A 20,880-nucleotide genomic window follows, 5' to 3' on the forward strand; every position below is an offset into this window, starting at 1 on the left:
CTATATGGGTGAAAGGTGTTAATGGATAAATCATTCTTTCTAATTCAGCACAAGATGTGGTCTCTGCCACTCTAAATAATCAGATATAAGAAACCCTTTATTGTTTCTAGGGAAGAAAATTTAATATTTTTATGTCTCAAGGCTTGAGAACACACACAGAATCAAACCTGTAATTATAACACTGTGTTTAGAACACAGTTACTCCTCTGAAGGATGTGTATGTGGTTTTTGCCAGTGTGCTATCAAATTCCAAAACACCTTTCCACAATACTATAGTTTGTCATGCCTCCTAAAATTTTTTTAAAAGACACTTTTCCAACAAGAGTAATGTTTTAGGATAGAGCTCTTTCCGGATCACAGAGACATTCTTAGTTGACACAGACACAGTAGAGACATGAAGACCACCTTTCTGAATACAGATTGATTCTGTTCATCGCATTAAAAAGAGAGGAAGTAATAAGTTTCACTGAGCAGGAGACTACTCATTCATCCTGAATCAAAATCAATCGTGTTGAAATTGTGTCACTGTGCTGCTTGTCTGATTCCTGGCATAAAAGCCTTAGTTATGAGTTTTCCAGTATGCAAATATCTAGTTTTGGCAAAATTTATAATAGTCTCCATATGTCATCTACTTTTTATCATTTCTTTCAATGAAGAAAATGTTATACATTTAACGTTGGTTAAATGTCTTCTTAACGACGTTATGTTTTACATTTTATGGTAAAGTGAGAGAGATCATTGAATCCTAAAACCTGAATTGTCTGCTTCTAGGTGACATTGCGCTTCAACATACCTTGTTATCGAAAATGTCCTGACCTAATTTTACAGCCTCCTGTGCACTCTCAGTCCTGTATTCCAAAGTCACTGTAATTGGCATTACCATCTTAGGATCTTGCTTAAATGCCCCTTGCTGTGATATAATTTCATGTCCTGTCCTCAGAGTGGGCTTTATTTTGAAATTCTGCCAAGAACACCATCATTCTGACTGCTAGAGTTTAATTAAACATAGCCTTAAAGAATGTCTTTCAAAGGATATATCTCACCCAGTTTCCATTTATAAACCACAAAGTTGCATATACTTTGAAATGACAATAAATCATCTTCAAACCAAGACTTAAAAATATGGGATGATTTGATGTTAAGCTCTGCTGGGGTGAGAAATGCTTCCTAGAAGGAATCTTGTGGTTTATCCATGTCCTAGATCTCTCAGGCACCTGGAAGCTCAGTGTTTGGGTGGGAGAGGATATCAAATATCTGGCTAATAGAAACATTTTAATAAGTGATGCTCTTGACTTTCTCAGCCCAGAGGCCCTCCACCAAACACTTATTTCTGCTCAGTTTCTGGACCAATTAGAGAACATTATAGTAGCTTCCAGGGAACTAGGTGATGGGACCTTGTAATATCTGGTGTGCTCAAAGTAATGCCTGGACAATCTTTAGTCCAGAGAAGCACAGCTCTTTCCCAGAAGACCACTTGTTTGTCTGGTCTGTGTAGCTGGTTTCTTCCCAGTGTCCTGGCTTCTGCTGCAGAATTTCACTGGCCCTGACATTCAGCCAGAATTTTTCTCTCTCAGGAAACTGGAACTTTGGATGTAATCCTAGCTGTTGCTGTGACAATCTAGCATTGTGATGCTCTTTACATAGAGCATAATGTCCCTTTGAAACTGTGTCTATTATGTCTCCACAGTGTCAGCACATGCTCTGGGGTACTTATGACTGTCAGGATCAACTCAAGTTAACCATATTTCTATGGACACGGGGACTTGGACACCTGCTGAATGCTCCATCTGGCGCCAACATTTCAGTTGAGTTAGCTTCCCAGCTTTGCTCACTCGTTCCCTATTCCTTTCCCATTCCCCTGATCTGCTGTGAAGACCCTGGTGTGCTTTTCATCCTGGGGTCCACATGCTATGGCATGCTGACTGATATAAATCAAAAGAAAAATGAGAGGTATAAGGCTGAGAGCTACATCTCCTCATATCAACTGTACATTTACACTGTTTTCTCTACCTCCATATTCAGTGAGATCCAAGGCAAGTGACAAGTGTTCAGAGAAAAGCAATGTGCTCACAGAGGCCAAAAAGATAATTTAAGATGCTATCTTGACACTGAATTTGATGAGCATTAAATATGGCCACTCCTTTAATACACACCTGAATTTTGTGTAATGATAAAAGCTCTTAAAAATATTACTAAGATACCATTACTTTGTTCTTCATTATGTAATGGTCCCACTGTACTGCAGGGCAAGGTTAAATTACTTTTTGAATTATTTATCATTCTGTACTCACTGGTTCACTCATTTTTTCCATTAACTGGGTTAAGTCAAGAGTTGATTTTATGGGGAAGAAATTCCTAGAAGGAAGCGGAGTGAGGCTATGAATTATATCTTTAGAGGAACTTCTTTCCTCCAGATATTTAAGAGTAAAAAATAATCTGTGTAGAAAAAATTGCATTAACTCTTATGTGAGAAGAATGAATCATAAGATTTCTGCAAAATGTTTCTAGGAACCTATGGAAAGATACATCTACAGTTTACATGTCAGCCATTAGGAATTAGAGATTCATGCAGTAATATTCTGACTTAGCCTATTCATGTGCCAGGACCATAAGGGATGCTCCATCACTTTCATATTTATAGAGAAATATGCCAAATTCCATTTTTTTCATGGCAAGACGAGTCTTTTGAATGGTGACAAATCTGAAATCCCTTTGGGAGTGGAGGCTTGGTAGTGTGGCTCGGTGAGTCTTATTTGGATTACATTTCCTTTGTCTTTAGGGAATCGGGAAGGTGAGTGTAGAATGACTTTTATTCCTGACACCAGTTGCATAGATTTATTTCAGTGATTGATTAAAAGATCACATGGTTTTGCTAAGCACTGCAGTGCTGCATCAATCTTTAAGAGAGCTGAAACTGCCATTAATTCTGCCCTGCTGTCTTAGAAAATTCTGAAAGACTGTATTCTGTCATTAACAGACATAAACAGAGTTAAAAGTGGCCTCAATTGCTGTGAAAATTGTGGCTATGAAAAGAAGCAGGTCCAACAAAAGCATTTCACAGTATTCTTTTTTCTTAAAGCTTCATATATTTTATTTGGCTAATTAATTTAAACTTAAATGCAGAAAATACAAATGATTACTGCAGCTAATAATTAAAGGGATGCTTATTTTGGAAACATATAACCTTCAAGTCATTTGAGATTTATTTTACCCTGCTGTTTTACTTGGATGGCGGTGGGAGAATGTCAATTATTGTTTTCTTTATTATTTTTAATTACAGGAGAAGTGTGTACTGCTGAAAAAATTTCAACATGAAACAAGTTTATAAAGTAAAAAGTGAAAATCTCCATTGGCTCCCTAAAATATTTTGGTGGGGCAGGGGGAATACTACTACAGTGAGAGATTGGCATTTGAAGAAAGAGAGATTCACAGTGATGGCAGATACAGGTCTCACTCTACAAACTCCATGGTATGAAAATGGTAATGTTCTTTTTCTACAACCACTTAGAGTAGGAGCTTCTGTACTACTGAATAATTTCTTCCCCTCAATCACACCCCACCTTTTTCCTCAGAGTTGGGCCCACAGTTGTGAGCTTACAAAACCCAGAAGCCCACCAGGCTCCCCCGTCCCTGGGATTCTCCAGGCAAGAACACTGGAGTGGGTTGCCATTTCCTTCTCCAATGCATGAAACGCTCAGTTGTGTCCTACTCCCAGCGACCCCGTGGACTACAGCCTATCAGGTTCCTCTGTCCATGGGATTTTCCAGGCAAGAGTACCGGAGTGGGGTGCCATTGCCTTCTCCGCTATTGAGATGATTCTTGTCTAATATGGTGGTGGGTGGTGGATTCATATAGGTCCCTCCCTGCAGAGCCTCTAAAGGTCAGGCGGATCCTAGTTTTAAGTTCCTGCTCTCCTTGGACTGGTAAGAAGCCCTGTGATCTTCTCTCAGGAGTACGGGAACTTCCCCGACTCTTGCACCATCCTGGGTATTCTGACACTGCGAAATTGACTCAGATCTATGTGCCCAGACACTCCACACAGCCACTTCTCTGGAAAGGGTTTGCAGACTGTCATTGCCCCACCCTGGTCTTAATCTGACTTTGCTTGAGGATGGCTGAAGAATGGGATTCTGAGTTTCTGTCTCGTAAACCTAATTCAATCAAGATCTTACTGTTTACCTTCTAACTCTCCTCTTTCCTCTTTGATGAAAGAAGTCAGCTGAGTAGTACCTTCTGACTTCACCATGTCTTTTCCAAATCTCTTCTCCATGTCCTGAGTTATGAAATATTTCCATTTCTTCCTGAATGTTAAACTTGTAAAATTCAAAATTCAGTACTTTCCCTTCTCTCTGCTGGGTCATTTCTTCTGTGAGGCAGGAAGGAAAAGAGACCAGCTGATTAGAGGAAGTGTTAAGACATTATAAGAAAATATGATGAGATTTAAATAAAAGTATTAATATGAATTACGAATTAATATTATTACATATTTCAAAATATTTTGAAAAATATATGTACCACACTCTGCCATAGAAATGAAAGAGTAGTTTTTTGTTTCTTTTATTTATCACTAAAAAATGAAATCATTGAAAGTGTATAGATAGAAGTCTGCATGCAAATTACTCTATTTCCCTTAAACAGCATATTAATATTATGGACATCTTCAAGTGTAATTCACACAAATCAGACCTAAATTTAAAAGCAACTGTCTAAAATGATGCATCTGTGACTGAAAACAAGTGAGTATACAGTTGTATTCTTGCACCAGTTATTCAGAGTCCATGTCTACTCTGATTAATCATTGTATTTATTAACACTCTTGTTACACTGTTGTTTATTTCAATTACTGTTTACTCTTCTATCACCCATGGAAGTACCTTAACTAACCATAGAGATAGGCTGTTTCTGTGTGCTTAGTTGCTCAGTCATGTCGACTCTGTGGCCCCATGGACTGTAGCCTGCCAGGCTCCTCTGTCCATGGAATTTCCCAGGCAAGAATTCTGGAAGGAGTTGCCATTTCCTTCTCCAAAGGATCTTCCCAACTCAGGGATGGAACCAGCATCTCTTACTTATTCTGCAGTGGCAGGTGGATTCTTTACCACTAGGACCACCTGGGTTTTTGCTATTAAACGATACTGCTGGGAACATGCATCTTCATAGTATTTCTCCACTATAAACATAGTATTTCTCTGTTGTTGTTGTTTAGTTGTTAAGCCCTGTCCAACTATTTGCTACCCTATGGACTGAGAAGCCAGGCTCTCCCAACCTTCACTATTTCCCGGAGTTTGCTCAAACTCATGTGCGTTGAGTCGATAATACTATCTAACCATCTCACCCTCTGTTCCTCCCTTCTCCTTTTCTCTTCAATCTTTCTCAGCATCAGAGTCTTTTCCAGTGAGTCAGCTCTTTGCATCAGGTGGCCTAAATACTGGAGCTTCAGCATCAGTCCTTCCAATGAATATTCAGGGTTGATTTCCTTTGGGATTGATTAGTTTGATCTCTTTGCAGTCCAGGGGACTCTCAACAGTCTTGTCCAGCACCACAATTCAAAAACATCAATTCTGTGGCAATCGGCCTTCCTGATGGTCCAGCTCTCACATCCATACATGACTATTGGAAAAACCACAGCTTTGACTACATGGACCATTTTGGGTAAAGTGATGTCTCTGCTTTTTAATATACTGCCTAGGTTTGTCATAGCTTTCCTTCCAAGGAGTAAGCGTCTTTTAATTTCATGGCTGCAGTTACAGTCCATAGTAGTTTTGGAGCAAAGAAAAATAAAATCTGTCACTGCTTCCACTCTTTCCCCTTCTGTTTGCCATGACGTGATGGGACTGAATCCCGTGATCTTAGTGTTCTGAATGTTGAGTTTTAAGCCAACTTTTTCACTCTCCTCTTTCACTTTCATCAAGAGGCTCTTTAGTTCCTTTTCACTTTCTGCCATAAAAGTAATATAATCTGTATTTCTGAGGTTTTTGTATTTCTCCTGACAATCTTAATTCCAGCTTGTGATTCATCCAGCCTGGCATGTCACATGATGTACTCTGCATTTAAGTTGAATAAACAGGGTGACAATATACAGCCTTGTACTCCTTTCCCAGCTTGGAACCAGTCTGTTGTTCTATGTTCAGTTCTAACTGTTGCTTCTTGATCTGCATACAGGTTTCTCAGGAGGCAGGTAAAGTGATCGGGTATTCCCACCTCTTTAAGAATTTTCCATGGTTTGTTGTGATCCACACAGTCAAAAGCTTTAGCATAGTCAATGAAGTAAAAGTAGATGTTCTTCTGGTATTCCCTTGCTTTCTTTATGATCCAACAGATTTTTACAATTTGATTTCTGGTTCCTCTCCCTTCTCTAAAACCAGCTTGTAATCTTAGAAGTTCTCGTTCACATACTGCTGAAGTCTGACTTGAAGGATTTTGGCATAATTTTGCTAGCGTGTCAAATGAGCATAATTGTAGATAGTTTGAGAATTCTTTGGCATTGCCTTTCTTTGGGATTGGAATGAAAACTGTTCTTTTCCAGTCCTGTGGCCACTGCTGAGTTTTCCAAATTTGCTTGAGCATTGAGTGTAGCACCTTCAAAGCATCATCTTTTAGGATTTGAAATAGCTCAACTGGAATTCCATCACCTCCACTAGCTTTGTTTGTAGTGATGCTTCCTAAGGCCAACTTGACTTTGCATTCCAGGATGTCTGGCTCTAGGTGAGTGATCACACCATCGTGATTATATGGGTTGTGAAGATCTTTTTTGCAAAGTTCTCCTGTGTATTCTTGCCACCTCTTCTTAATATCTTCTGCTTCTGTTAGGTTCTTACTATTTCTGTCTTTTATCATGCCCATCCTTGCATGAAATATTCCCTGATATCTCCAATTTCTTGAGGTAATCTCTAACCTTTCCTATTCCATTGTATTTCTCTACTAAATATGAAAGTGGAATAATTGGACTGAGGTGTATGCACATTTAAAATCATCCAACTTTTTAATCAGTTACTCACCCACCAAAAGAATGGGTATACTCCATTGTCCACACCCTTGATAGCACTAAATATTATAATTTTTAAAATGTACACCAATTTTTAGGTAAAGAATATTAGCTATTATTTTAGTTTTTATTACTCATATTTCAAGTATGACAGGGCCTGTGTTTTCTGGGCACTTGTACACTTTTTCTGGAATTTACCTCTATATTCTGTTTGGCTTTTGTTATTGACTTATAGATGCTCTCTGTTAGTGATATGAGATTTTTGGAATCCTATATATATGGGAATATTGTCTCTGTGTCTATCAATTATATGTTTTCCTCATATAAAACTTAGGTCATATCTATTTATATTTTCCTATTTAACTGTTATATTTCCTGTGTTAAAATTCTTTCATTTTAAAATTATTTATAATATTTGGTTCTTGAATTAGATTTTTAATTTTTACAGATGATTTAACTTGATGTAAAATAAATGCTAACATGTTTTCCACCAATTATCCCAATAGCTTTTCAAATCTTATACTATTTTCACAACTGAACTGAATAATTAGCATATTCTTCCAAGTTAATATATTTGTCTAAGAAAAATACTAAACTGCTTAAGTTATTGTAACTATTTCTTATACTCTGATTATGTGCTGGGGAAGTCAGAATTCATTGCATACGTGTGTGCTAAGTCGTTTCAGTCGTGTCTGACTCCTTGCAACCCTATGGACAATAGCCTGTCAGGCTCCTCTGTTCAAGGGATTCCCAGGCAAGGATACTGGAGTGGGTTGCCATTTCCTACTCCAGGGAATCTTCCCTACCCAGGGATGGAATCCACATCTCTTATGTCTCCTGCATTGGCAGGGGGTTTCTTTACTAAAAGTGCCACCCAAGTCAAAATTCATTACTTTTTCCAAATATACTTGGCAATTCTGGAGTACAGTTGACCCTTGAACAACAAAGATTTAAACTTCACAGATCCTCTTTTTATATGTGAATTTTTTTTCAATGAATACAGTACCTGAGTTTTTATTTTACATATTTTAAATTATTAATGTAGGGAAAAGCTTTTCTTTGATTAGGGATCAAAATATGTGGAATCAAAAGAACAAAGTTTTGAGTCCTAATTCAACTGCTTCAGCTTCTTCCACTTAGGTTTTTTGGTTCCTTTGTCTGTAAGTCAGATAAAACATTAGATGGATTTTTGACTATGTCCGGGTGGGTGCCTCAAACTCAGAACATTTTCAAGGGTCAACTGCATTTCCTCTTAGATTTGAACTGTAGAATTAATTTTTCAGGTTAAAGTCATAGAATAAATTTTGGGAATGAGAGAAGCATAAATAACATAATTAACTGCCCCTTGAAGACTGGGATATATCAGCATACAAGTGGTGGTGTCAGGTGCCTTTGGAGATGGAGGGAGAGCTACGTTTTGTTTTCTTCTATATCCTCTATGGTTATTCATCAGTTTGAATCTTCTCACTCTTCCAAGTTGAATTTATTCTTTATGTTTTTTAAAAAATTCGGTCCCTTTAGTTCATAGTTTTAAAAACATTAGTAAAAGATTGCATATGCTTTCCTTTCATTATCAGTTAATTCTATTTTTATGATTATCTTAATTTTGCTTCTAACATCATTTACATTTGCCCTCTTCTTCATTGCTAAGACAAGAAGTTTGTCAATTTCACTGGCGGCTCAAAGCGGCAGCTCTTGTCCTCTGTATAATTTTATCATTGTTTAGTCATTAAGTTGTGTCGACTCTTTGTGACCCCATAGACTGTAGCCCTCCAGGCTCCTCTGTCCATGGGATTCTCCAGGAAACAATAACAGAGTGGGTTGCCATTTCCTTCTCCAGGGGATCTTCCTGACCCAGCTATTGAACCCACGTCTCCTGCATTTGCAGGTGGATTCTTTACTACTGAGCCACCAGGGAAGCCTGTAATTTCTGATTAACTCACATCTGATTTTGTTCTTATCATCATTCTTATAGTTTCCTTTTAGCTTAAAAAAATAGTTTCTCTAATTGAACACTTAGTATTTTCAGGCTTTTTATTTTTGTAGCAAACATATTTATTATACTAAAATGGAGATTTATATTTAATAAAATATACAAAGTGAAAGAGAAACGGCCAACTAGGAGAAAATGTTTTCAGTCTCCACAACAACAAAAAATGAGAGTCCATAGTAACTAATGATCTCATGAGAATATGAATAATTATATGACTTAAAAGGGCTTCCCTGATGACTCAGATGGTAAAGAATCTGCCTACAGTGCAGGAGACCTGGGTTCAGTCCCTGGGTTGGGAAGATCCCCTGGAGGAGGGCATGGCAACCCACTCCAGTATTCTCGCTTGGAGAATCTTCATGGACAGAGGAGCCTGGCAGACAATAGTCCGTGGGGTTGCAAACAGTCAGACACAGCTGAGCAATGAAGCAAAGCACATGATTTAAAATGATGAATGTATATGAAGTAACCTGAAGAACCAAATGCATGAGAAAATCAGTTCAACATAATAAACAGGGAAAATGCAAATTAAGACAAGGAAATAGCTGTGTACCTATCAAATTGGCAAAAATAAAAATGTATTAAAAACACTGACTTAAGAATTTGATGAAATGGGAACTGAACATTATAGTATAAATATTTCAACTATTTTAGGGAACAATTTCACAATATCTAGCAAAGTGGAAGAAGGTGTACCCACCATCTGTAACTACAGGATGTAACTCACTTTTTAAGTTTAACGTATACCTAATTAATGCCAATTCTTAGGTATAAATCTACTTTTAGGTATAGTGAAATTATCTCACAAATAAACAAAAAAATCAGTACAATGATCATTTTCTCCATTGTCTCTAATCAAAAAATTTAAAAACTACCTATATGACTAAGAGTAGAAAAATGGATTAAATAAACTAAATGGTATATTGAAAAACAGATAAGATGAGTGAATATGATCTCTATATTCATTTATCAATGTGCGTTGATCCTAAAGACATATTAAGCATAAAAACAAGTTGAATTTTGTTGCCTAACATATACGTAATTAAAAGCAAAATTATACTATTTTTTTATCCTGTAAATAAATATTAAGAGTATAATAAATAAGTTTTTTTAGTACATCAAATTTGTGATAGACAGTGATGGATCTTGGAGGAAACTGGGGAAACAATCAATCTTATATGAAGTTGTTTATATACAATAAAAATATCTAAAATGTCATAAAGTGTCAACATTAGTCCACCTGTGTATTTTATCTTATGCATTTAAATATATTTATTTTAATTTTAAAGTCTCCTTGTGCTACAATAAATTTTCTTCTAAATACCACATTTTTGTATTCAATATAATTTGCTTATATAGTCCACTCATTCAGTTTTGTGATTTCATCTTTAAGATTTAAAAAATTAACCTGTGCTTTTCCCAAGTAATTAGATAACTTTTCACTATACTATTCAGTTATTTACACTATACAACATAGCTTTAATAGTATCTAGGTTCAGCATCTTTGACCCTTGCATATGAAAAACTTCCTTAAGTGCCATGAAGGCATTAGCAAATGATGTGAGGTCCCTACTTACTGGGTTCAATGTCATATGTAAGTATGTGTGTGTTCACATATGTATGTATGTGTGTTCATATCTGTGTGTGTGCATGACCATTTCTAGGGTAAGTGAAAGCTTTCTAGAATAATTGTTATTTCAGTTTATCCTTGTATTTCTGTCAGTTTGTCCTACATTTACCATCTTATATTCAGTGCATATGAGTTTATATGCAAGAGGTACTTAATAGATTGGTTCTTAATCAATATAAACTATTTTCATTTAAAAAATAAATTTCCCCTTAAGTTTCATTCTGTATAGCTTTCATATTTCTATTCTTTGTTGACAATTGTCTGTTATTTGGTTTTCATTTTTCTCTTCTCATTACATCTTTGTATGTTGCAATACTTTTTTTTAAACTTCCAAAGTCAGGTATACACTGAATTTCAAAAAGAGAGTGATGTTAATTGTTTTTTTTTTGAGCTGTTTTTTTCATTGATTCTTTTTTTTTTAATTTTATTTTATTTAAATTTACAATATTGTATTGGTTTTGCTATATATCAAAATGAATCTGCCACAGGTATACATGTGTTCCCCATCCTGAACTCTCCTTCCTCCTCTCTCCCCATATCATCCCTCTGGGTCATCCCAGTGCACCAGCCCCAAGCATCCAGTATCGTGCATCAAACCTGGACTGGCGACTCATTTCATATATGATATTATACATGTTTCAATGCCACCCTCCCAAATCATCCCACCCTCTCCCTCTCCCACAGAGTCCAAAAGACTGTTCTATACATCAGTGTCTCTTTTGCTGTCTCGTATACAGGGTTATTGTTACCATCTTTCTAAACTCCATATATATGCATTAGTATACTGTATTGGTGTTTTTCTTTCTGGCTTACTTCACTCTGTATAATAGGCTCCAGTTTCATCCACCTCATTAGAACTGATTCAAATGTATTCTTTTTAATGGCTGAGTAATACTCCATTGTGTATATGTACCACGGCTTTCTTATCCATTCATCTGCTGATGGACATCTAGGTTGCTTCCATGTCCTGGCTATTATAAACAGTGCTGCGATGAACATTGGGGTACACGTGTCTCTTTCAATTCTGGTTTCCTCAGTGTGTATGCCCAGCAGTGGGATTGCTGGATCATAAGGCAGTTCTATTTCCAGTTTTTTAAGGAATCTCCACACTGTTCCCCATAGTAGCTGTACTAGTTTGCATTCCCACCAACAGTGTAAGAGGGTTCCCTTTTCTCTCACACTCCCTCCCTCCCTCCATTTCCTAATGAGTTTTATGAAACCTCACATCTATTATTATTTATTTAATACCAAATCTAAATTAGTAGTGTTTGTGGGAAAAGATGTAATATAATATGGAGGGATGCAGTGGAGCAGGTAATCAACAAATGTGTATAGGATGACCCTTTGTTTTAAGGGGCATATCACCTAGAGAAACAGAAAAAACAAGAAATGCCAATAGTATGTGATATTCGAAGAAGATAATGCTTATTGGAACAGTCAAAACAAACATCATGGACCTTTTTTAATTAGTGAATGGAAATAAGGCCAATTTGATTTTTTATAGAGGAATAGCATAAACAAAAATTTGCATTCAGCAGACACTGACTGAAGCCACTTTTTCCAAGAATTGAGATAGGTCTTGGGAATTCACTAGTGTACAACAATGGCTCCATAAAATGAAGCTTAGAGTCTATCAGGAGATTATATCATCTGAGTAGTTATAAAATTAAGTTCTGTACCAAGAAGCTGGAGAAGGAAATGGCAACCCTCTCCAGCATTCTTGCCTGGAGAATTCCATGGACAGAGGAGCCTGGTAGGCTCCAGGCCATGGGGTTGCAAAGAGTCAGATATGACTGAGCAACTATCACTCACTCACTCACCCAAGAAGCAAAGTGCTGGATCATCAGTAGGGAGGAAAATCTAGTTAGGAAAGCTGGGAAAGGCTTTCCCAAAGTACAAATATTAAACTGAGGTCAAAAGAAAGAGTGGTGGGAGGGAATTTATGAAGCAGAGGAATATTGTAGTCTCAGACTCCAAGGCAGGTGGCATCTGGCAGTTTCTACCTCTCCTGAAGCTTGAATGAACAGAAAGGAATTGGATGCCTTGGGAAGCAATACACACTAGAGCCAATAAGATAGGCATTTTAGGTCAGGTTAAAGATTTTGATCTTTAGGTCAACAAACCACTGAAATATTTAAATAGAATAAGGATTTGAGGGTAGAATAAGGATGATTGACTTGATCAATATTTGCATAATAGAATCCCTGTAGCTGGATGGATGGATCTCCCAGGCTCTTCCTCTATAGAAAATGGGTTTGAGGCATAGAGAGAAGTCTTAGGGGAAGGGGCTGCTGCAAATGTGCCACTAAGAGCTCACAGTAGTTTTGTCTAGCATGCTAGCATTGAAATGGAAAGAATAATTTGTTCAGTTCAGTTCAGTTGCTCAGTCATGTCGAACTCTTTGTAACCCCATGGATTGCAGCACTCCAGGCTTCCTTGTCCATCACCAACTCCCAGAGTTTACTCAAACTCATGTCTGTTGAGTCAGTGATCCCATGAAACCATCTCATCCTTTATCGTCCCCTTCTCCTCCCACCTTCAATCTTTTCCACCATCAGGGTCTTATCAAATGAGTCAGTTCTTCGCATCAGGTGGCCAAAGTATTGGAGTTTCAGCTTCAGCATCAGTCCCTCCAGTGAATATTCAGGACTGATTTCCTTTAGGATGGACTGGTTGGATCTCCATGCTGTTCAAGGGACTCTCAAGAGTCTTTTCCAACACTACAGTTCAAAAGCATCAGTTCTTCGGTGCTCAGTTTTCTTTATAGTCCAACTCTCACATCCATACATGACTACTGGAAAAACCATAGCTTTGACTAGATGGAATGTCTATGCTTTTTAATATGCTGCTCATGTTGCTCATAACTTTTCATCAAAGGAGCAAGCATCTTTTAATTTCTTGGCTGCAGTCAACATCTGCAGTGATTTCAGAGCCCCCAAAAATAAAGTCTGACACTGTTTCCACTGTTTCCCCATCTATTTTCCATGAAGTGATGGGACCGGATGCCATGATCCTAGTTTTCTGAATATTGAGTTATAAGTCAACTTTTTTACTCTCCTTTTTCATTTTCATCAAGAGGCTCTTTAGTTCTTCACTTTCTGCCATAAGTGTGATGTCATCTGCATATCTGAGGTTATTGATATTTCTCCTGGCAATCTTGATTCCAGCTTGTGTTTCATCCAGTCCAGTATTTCTCATGATGCACTCTGCATATAAGTTAAATAAGCAGGGTGACAATACACAGCCTTGATGTATTCCTTTCCCAATTTGGAACCAGTCTGTTGTTCCATGTCCAGTTCTAACTTACTTCTTGATCCACATACAGATTTCCCAGGAAGCAGGTCAGGTGGTCTGGTATTCCCATATCTTTAAGAATTTTTGACAGTTTGTTGTGATCTACACAGTCAAAGGCTTTGGCATAGTCAATAAAGCAGAAGTAGATGTTTTTCTTGAGCTCTTTTGCTTTTTCAATGATCCAATGGATGTTGACAATTTGATCTCTTATTCCTCTGCCTTTTCTAAATCCAGTTTGAACATCTGGAATTTCATGGTTAACGTACTGTTGAAGCCTAGCTTGAAGAATTTTGAGCATTACTTTGCTAGCATGTGAGGTGAGTGCAATTGTCTAGTAGTTTGAACACTGTTTGGCATTGCCTTTCTTTGGGATTGGAATGAAAACTGTTCTTTTCCAGTCCTGTGGCCACTGCTGAGTTTTCCAAATTTGCTGGAGCATTGAGTGCAGCGCCTTCAAAGCATCATCTTTTAGGATTTGAAATAGCTCAACTGGAATTCCATCACCTCCACTAGCTTTGTTTGTAGTGATGCTTCCTAAGGCCAACTTGACTTTGCATTCCAGGATGTCTGGCTCTAGGTGAGTGACCACACCATTGTGATGGTGTTAGGTTGTGATGGTTCTGTTAGGTCCATACAATTTCTGTCCTTTATTGTGCCCATCTTTGCATGAAAGTTCCCTTGTCATCTCTAATATTCTTGAAGAGTCTTTCCCATTCTATTGTTTTCCTCTATTTCTTTGTATTGATCACTGAAGAAGGCTTTCTTGTCTCTCTTTGCTATTCTTTGGAACTCTACCTTCAAATTGGTATATCTTTCCTTTTCTCTTTTGCCTTTCATTTCTCTTATTTTCATAGCTATTTGTAAGGCCTCCTCAGACAACCATTTTGCCTTTTTGTATTTCTTTTTCTTGGGGATGGTCTTAATCACTGCCTCCTCTACAATGTCTTGAACCTTCATCCATAGTTCTTCAGGCACTCTGTCTATCAGATCTAATCCCTTGAATCTGTTTGTCATTTTCACTGTATAATCATAAGGGATTTGATTTAGGTCATACCTGAATGGTCTAGTGGTTTTTCCTACTTTCTTCAATTTAAGTCTGAATTTGGCAATAAGGAGTTCATGAACAATTTGTAGAGGGACAATTAGGAGGGTTTTAAAATGGAATTGGATGTGGAATGAGAAAAGATGGATGAGTCAAGGAAGAACTCCAGGGTTTCTGTTCTCTTCAACAGGATGGGGAGGGTAGGAGCATGAAGAGATCATGAGATTTATTGAGGACATGATCATGGTTATTGAGAATAGAGTGAAGATGTGGGTGATGACAATGATACAGTGTGCCAGCAGCTGAAAACACCTAATGGAGGTTGGTCAAATTAAAAATGAAAATTTAATGGGTTGGAAGGAGGTATAAAAAAGCAACTGAAATAATATGTACAACCACATTGTGTATGAGCACTTAGTTGGTGACTTTTTTGACACAATTACTTCTCAGAGTCATGGTTTTATCATATTAACAGTATAAAATTCTACACTTTCACAGGGTCTTTGTGAGAATTAAATAGAATAATGTGGGTGAAGCATCTAGTTCAATAGTGCTTAATAACTTCTTTTTAAGAGTACAGGGAGAGAGAAATGAGGTCCCATTTTCAATTTGAACTCCAACCTTATACATTGTTTATCACAGTCTCTATTTCAGATGTTTGGAAAAAGAAAGGAGATTAGATGATTTGTCTCCAGTCAAAAGACTTTTATTTGTTAAGTCTGTTCTCTGAGTGCTAGACCAGCAGGCAAGCAGGCATTTTCTGAGCACATGCTGCAGTAACATAAATTTTGAGACTGAGATTGAAAAATTATTGACCCTTCTTAATGAAACTTTCCCAAATTGTCTCCACACAAAACACAGGTGTCATTTTGATGATATACCCAAATATAAGGCACTCAGGAGGCATGAAAATTTTCAGGCTGTGGCAAATTGGTTTATGCTGAAGAAACAGCCAGTTGCCTGGTTATCCTCTGTCAAAATACCCAAGAAAGGAAGCACTAATCCAAAATAAGGCAATTAAGGCTTGAACCTACTGACTCTAAAGAAACGATTCTGAGTTCTTGCTTTGTATAAAAAGTCAGCTTCTGCTTTTGGCTCTCTAGTTCACATTGTTTCTACCACTTCCTGTTTGATATGTTACATCTGATTCTTCATGTTCACTTGTACTGTCTGCCTAGGACTCTGCATTTATCCACCTGTGTCACCGAAACCTTTCTTTTCCTAATAACTGGTTTAAATTCTGACTCTGGTGCTTATTATCTGACCTTAGGCAAGTTTATTTAACCTCTCTAAACTGTGTCTTTTTCATCTGTACCATGGGCTTCCCTGATGGCTCAGACGGTAAAGAATCTGCTTGCAGTGCAGGAGACCAGGAAGATCCCCTGGAGAAGGGAATGGCAACCCACTCCAGTATTCTTGTCTGGAGAACTGCATGGACAGAAGAGCTTGGTGGGTTACAGTCCATGGGGTCACAGAGAGTCAGACACAACTGAGCAACTAATATAAGGACACTAATAATTTAAAAGTTGTCATGTGAATTAAAAACAACTAAAGAACAGTACATGACAACAGATTAGTGCTCATGGCTGTGTACTGAGGAAGTAAGTGATGTTTTTCTTAGCTGTTCTGAAAGCACAAACAAATGGATGTTTTTGAGGTCAACCTGTTCTCAGGAGACCACTCCAATTAACACCATTCACATTCTGGAGCTTCTCTGAACCATGGTTTACCAATACTCATCTATACCTTATCAACACATCTAGATTTCAGCACTTGCAACTCACGCTTTCTGTTTTTTCTTCCAGAGGATGAGTCAAATCTGGGCTCCTTGAAAGCCCAGACAGGGCCCATTTTAGTGACTCTAGAAAAAGGGGTCAGCACTTTGATTCAATTTCAGTGTTTCTGTGAAGATGTTGATACTTACCAGCTACCCTCCTAACGCATTCACCTCTTGTAATATGTTTTACTCCTATAGTTAGGTTCCTTGAGACTGAATTTTGTTCCTTCTTTTCCAATCCTTATAAATTATCATCATATGAATGAGTTCATTGGAAGTTTTAAAATTATTCTTTATGGAAGAAATTTAATTTTAAATTTAAATTTAAAAATTTAAACACCACCTAAAACAAAGAAAAGAAAAGGAAAATCTTCCTACCTTACCCAATCCTTTATTCCTTTCTTCAACATAACCACTTTGTCAGTTTTAAGTTATGTTCTTACAAAAAGAAAAAAATCAAGTTTGCTCAAAATCACTGCAGATGGTGACTGCAGCCATGAAATTAAAAGATCCTTACTCCTTGGAAGAAAAGTTATGACCAACATAGATAGCATATTGAAAAGCAGAGACATTACTTTGCCAACAAAGGTCTGTCTAGTCAAGGCTATGGTTTTTCCAGTGGTCATGTATGGATGTGAGAGTTGGACTGTGAAGAAAGCTGAGTGCCGAAGAATTGTTGCTTTTGAACTGTGGTGTTGGAGAAGGCTCTTGAGAGTCCCTTGGACTGCAAGGAGATCCAACCAGTCCATTCTGAAGGAGATCAGCCCTGGGATTTCTTTGGAAGGAATGATGCTGGGGCTGAAACTCCAGTACTTTGGCCACCTGATGGGAAGAGTTGACTCATTGGAAAAGACTCTGATGCTGGGAGGGATTGGGGGCAGGAGGAGAAGGGGACGACAGAGGATGAGATGGCTGGATGGCATTACTGACTCAATGGGCGTGAGTTTGAATGAACTCCAGGAGTTGGTGATGGACAGGGAGGCCTGGCGTGCTGTGAGTAGCAAAGAGTCGGACATGACTGAGCAACTGAACTGAACTGAACTGATGTGTGCATTTTTTTTTATTACAGATGGAATTATACCATACTTTAAAACTTTAAATATATACATATCAGTATTTTAATGGCTGCACTGTATTCTATTGAATGAGATATGTATAGATGATTTGTGTAACAAATCCTCTGTTGTTGGACTTTAAAATTATATAACTGTGTGTGTGTATGTATATTCATGCATATTGGTATATTTTTCATTCAAGACATGCTGGAGACATGAACTTAGTTGCTGAGAGTGGAGATGGCAAGATAGTATATGAAGTGGCAATTTCCAGATTCCTTTCTTGGATACATAATTATATGGGATGACACTCACAGAACTAAGGAATGCCAGCATAGAAAGGTTTTTCATAGGTGGAAATCATGGCTTCAATTTTTTACAGGTTAAGTTTCAGTTAGTCTATGGGGCATCCAAGTTGAGCTTTCCAGTAAGTAATTAGATATAGTTGCCTGAAATTCAAGAAACAGGTCGTGGCTGCCAAGTTTCTTCTGCAGCAGACTGTAAAAATGGACAGTGATAGAAATTAGTAGCCTGATGTAGGAATTCAAGTGGGACTCCAGATGAGTCTGAAAGAAAGAAAGTGATTCTATTATGACTTGAATAGTAATGCCTGTAAGACAAAAAAAGACCACTTTCAACTTGAAAAGATATACTGCTATATTGTAAGCATGCATTTCATTTATTAAGGCTAAATTCATATCATTTGATAGTTATATTCTTTTATATTTAAATTATGGAAAGAGTATAATTAAATTCTTCAATTTGGTCACAAGCCCACATGTTAATTTCAGGAAAATTAGCATATTCTTATGCCATATGTTTTGTTGTTTGGTCCACTGTGCCAGTTGGAGGGAAACTCTGAGCAGGCAGAAAGAATCAAGTACTGAAACTGTAAACCCAAAGTGTTAAAATTCTCATAGAACCATGTCAATCAGAGACAGGACCAGTATCTACTGTAGAAGATTTATGAGAGATGCTTTATAAGAGGTTGTCCCTTACAAGCTTTCCAACTCTAACTCTAATTCTGACTGATATGAAGGAGAATCCAAGTATTTGTTTAGTCAGGAATCTAGGGCTTATTCCAAACCGGCCCTGAAGGCAAAGGAATCCTCCACTTACTCCTGGGAATCCCCTAGCGGGCTTCATGAGCCTGTCAATCAAGAATGAATGCCCTGTGTCTGTACCTACCCCGTCACCTGGGGCCACAATTCTCTAATTGCCAAGAGAAGAGAAAGCAGCAGTCATTTTGACACTACTGGGGACATTTCTTCCCATTTCTTGCACAGCAAATTCACAGTGTAGAAAGTGAAATTTTTTCCCAAGCTCAGTTTTAGCTCAGAAGAAAACATACAGTATACTTCAATTACTGTAAAATACTGGTTGTGCGGTGGAGCACATCAGAACACATGATCTGGATCTGATAGTTAATTCTCACTTTCTCTTTTTATACTGCATAACTCTCGGGCAGATTTCTCTTACAAAAAAAGGGACAGAGGCAATTAACATAATTAGTTGTTTCCAGCCCAGCATCATGAACCTGGGGGAGACCAGTAAGTATTATTTGATAATGGTAATGGTGATGAAGATACTGAGAAATTGGTACCCTCTTCCCAAGCTTGAGAAGAAAAGGGTTCTGTAAATTTAAAATTCTGGTAGTTTAGCCAAGTGAGTCTTTATGACAATGACTGGAGTCACACATGGGTTGGAAGAGATTTTTGAGGGCAAGCTAATGACATTCCCAATACTAGTTGAGAAAACTATCCTATTTGCTTAGTTGAAAATTTGGATGAACAAAAGGGCATAGAATTTGTTATAAATACAGATAATTATAGATTAAAATATGTTTTTGAGGTTATAACTTAGATTATTGTCATAATTTCAATTAAAATATTGGTATATTAACATTTATATAATTAAACAATACTTTTTTTAGTTGAATGAAGCAAAACATTACAGCAATTGAGAAGAAAGCATATCACATCTCCTGGGGGCATTAATAAATATTGAAATATTATAATGAATTGTGTACAATAAACACTTTGTATTCATGGTCAAGATCTATAGAAAATCCTTACTGTGGGAGCTAGACAGTTAAGTCTTAATTAAAATCTTGTATCTCATTTTCTTGTAGTCCTCACTTGAAATATGCTAAAGAAAATCAAGGCCCTAAGGAAAGAAATCAAAGTGAAAAACATATTCAGACAAATTTCCAGTGAAGCCACATCAAAGTTTCTCCTAGTCAATTGCAACTGTTTACTATTACCTAAGAGAGACATTTCAGTGGCCTGTGTGCTGCTATATTACAAAGTTATCTTCACTGTAATAGAAGATGCTTTGGATGACTGAGCAGATATATGTTCATCAGAATATAATACACATCTATAGACAAATTCCATCCAGAGAATTTTCTAGGCACAATGTAAAGTGTGGACAAAAAAATAAATAAATAAGTAAACTATCTATGTGAATCAGAACTCATCTCCTAGTACAAACAGCTAAAGGACCACTGCTTAGAGAAGCAATCACAATGACAAAATCAATGTCTGAGTATGTCTGAGTTCATGATTTCTATGAGTCTCTTAGCAGTAAATTTTATCATGGGTCATGTTGGTTCTATCATTTTTTAATTCAGACTGACAGATTTATAACAAAAAATAAGTAAGCAAGAAGGAGAAACAGCATGAAAAAATAAAAAGTGAACACCATAATTTATGATATGCTAGAGGAAGCTTTTAAGCTGCTGTTTTGCTCTTTTAATGCATATGATTTATGAGAAAGAGAGACTTAAGCAGAAAATGAGAAACAGATTTCACATTACCAACTCATCCAGTCAAAGTGGATTGTGAGGAACTTCCAACAATTATTGCCTGAGAGATGCATTACCTAGAAGCCTCATTCTAACCCCTGAAAAAATAATCTTGTTAAGTAAAATGCCCTTGTATTAGTCAAACTCTATCCAAGAAAGTGGAAGCCACCCTAGGTCTTTAATCCAGAAATATTTATACAGAAAATTGCTTCACAGATAATAGAATTGTTGAGGAGCAAACAGAAGCAAGTAAGGCAACCTCAGGAAGACATTACTACTTCAAGAGCCGGAGGAACCATGGCAG

At 37.3% G+C, this 20,880-nt stretch overlaps 1 long non-coding RNA gene across 1 annotated transcript; it reads left to right on the top strand.

The window, feature by feature from the left end:
• Positions 1-1,630: 1,630 nt before the first annotated feature.
• LOC133259825 (uncharacterized) lies at positions 1,631-20,233 on the top strand. Its single transcript, XR_009740526.1, has 3 exons — positions 1,631-1,804; positions 3,281-3,469; positions 19,902-20,233. It is a non-coding gene; the product is annotated as an uncharacterized LOC133259825 (long non-coding RNA).
• The last annotated feature ends 647 nt before the right edge of the window (positions 20,234-20,880 follow it).

The sequence above is a fragment of the Bos javanicus genome, chromosome 2 (assembly GCF_032452875.1).
Source record: "Bos javanicus breed banteng chromosome 2, ARS-OSU_banteng_1.0, whole genome shotgun sequence".
Lineage (NCBI taxonomy): Eukaryota > Metazoa > Chordata > Mammalia > Artiodactyla > Bovidae > Bos > Bos javanicus.